Genomic DNA, 1,902 nt, shown 5'->3' with positions numbered 1-1,902 from the left:
CTCCTAACTTCTTTTAAAAGAAAAAAGAAAGAAAAGAAACACACAAACCCCCTCCATCTACGTCCTCCGTTCACTAGAGAACCATATCAGTGAATCACTTGGCTGGGCTGGCATTTTCCCTGGGGACACATTTGGGAAGGATTCTCGGAGCCTTAAACCGAAGGGAGCTGAGGGAGTGCGGTCCCAGAAAAGAAAAGGAAGCCGCAGACAGCTGTTGCCAGAGATTCCTTAGCTGAGGAATGCGGGCGGGGCCTTTGGCCTGCCCGGCGGATGCACTGCCCCGCCAGCCTGTGCGCACACGGACCCAGGCACGCGCACACACAGCCCCCAGGCTCCGGGCCGGTGGTTGAATCCTCACATGTGTCTGCGCAGAAAGGTAGATCAGAATTTGAACACACCCTTTGCTGCAGCCAGATGTGCTGATTTCTCGGAGAATGGATTGAAATCCTGCCGAGTCTCAGTTACTCCCGAGGCTGGGGACTTTGCCACGCATCTGCAGCCCTGGCTTCTGATGGTAGCAGGAGAGGATGCTGGGCTGGTGTTCTGCTTGTTTTCTGTGTCACAGGTGGCAGGAGAGGGGCTGGCTTTCCCGGGTGCGCTGTGTTCCCACTTCCTCCCTCATCACTGTCCACTGCTCCTGCCTGGGATGGCACTGCCACCTCATCTCTGCTCTGCTGTAGCCGGCTCCTGGTCTTTCTTCTGCTGCCATCCGTGCAGCCAGCCGGGGCCGTCTAGAGTCCATGCCACCAAGTAAATATTTGTGCGGCAGCGGCGAGGGAGGACTCTGTGCTCCCTGTCTGGCTGCTGCCTGGTAGAAGGCACCAGAGAGGAGGGGGTATAGGACAGATGACACAAACCCAGCATCTAGGGACTCCACAGCGTGTGGAGGGAAGGGTCTCGACTTGGAGTCCTAAGCCCCAGGCTTCTGGTCAACACAGCGTCCCAGCATGTCTCAACGGACACTTTGCGCCAGATGCCAGATACTTGGGGCCAGTGCGGAACAGAAAAGCTGAATAAGCTTAGCCCTGGCTCTTTGTTCTTGAACCCCAGTTTCTCCATCTGTAAAATGGGATGCTGAGCCCAGTGTCCTGAGGCTGTGGGTTCACATAGCTATGGTATGTTGTACATACATGGTAAGGTTCCAAACAAGTGCTACATGGGACGTGTTTGCCTGGCAGAGAGGAAGCTGTGTCAGCGCTGTGTGGAGACACGAGTCACTGCCTTGTCCCTGCCCGCTGTGGCTTGTGCAGCCTTCTGGGCTTAGGCTAAGTGGAAGGCCGGTGATTTGTGACACTCTGCCTGTCTCCTAGGGGAGCACCCTCCTGCCCACGCCAGGCACTAGCTGCGTGGCTTCCTGGGCAGGATGTGGTTTTTCATTCTAGTCCCTGGTACAAGAGAAGGTAAGTTGCCACTCAGCAGTAAACTGGGCAAGTGCCTGGCCATGTCCCCCGTGTAGTGGCGTGGGGCCCTGGAACCCCGTGCAGCCCAGACCTTTGCCTGGACTTGGCCAGACTACATAGTGAGACCCTGTCTCAAAGACAAACAAAAACAGTTGAAGTAATGCGATAGGAAAGGAAAGCATTGCAGAGCAGGGTTAAACATAAATCAGTCCGATTTAACAGCTGCTATGTATGGAACACTTATTTATTTTATTTTTCTGATACCAGGGATCAAACTCAGGACCTTGTGCTTTCGAGGCAGGCGTGGCACCACTGAGCTAAATCCCTGCCTCTTGAACGCTTAGGTTGTGCTAGGTTCTGTGATGACTTCTTTAAGCTAAAATTCCTAGAGCAACTTCAAGAGGTAGGGATTGATTATGCTCATTTCACAGAGCAGCGGTTTAGAGAGGTAAGGAAATTTGCCTCTGATCTCACAAGGAGTTCCATTTGCACATCCAGCTCC

Source organism: Fukomys damarensis, unplaced genomic scaffold (genome assembly GCF_012274545.1).
Source record: "Fukomys damarensis isolate Sample0158 unplaced genomic scaffold, DMR_v1.0_HiC HiC_scaffold_23, whole genome shotgun sequence".
In the NCBI taxonomy this organism is placed as follows: Eukaryota; Metazoa; Chordata; class Mammalia; order Rodentia; family Bathyergidae; genus Fukomys; species Fukomys damarensis.
This window is presented reverse-complemented; position numbering follows the sequence as displayed.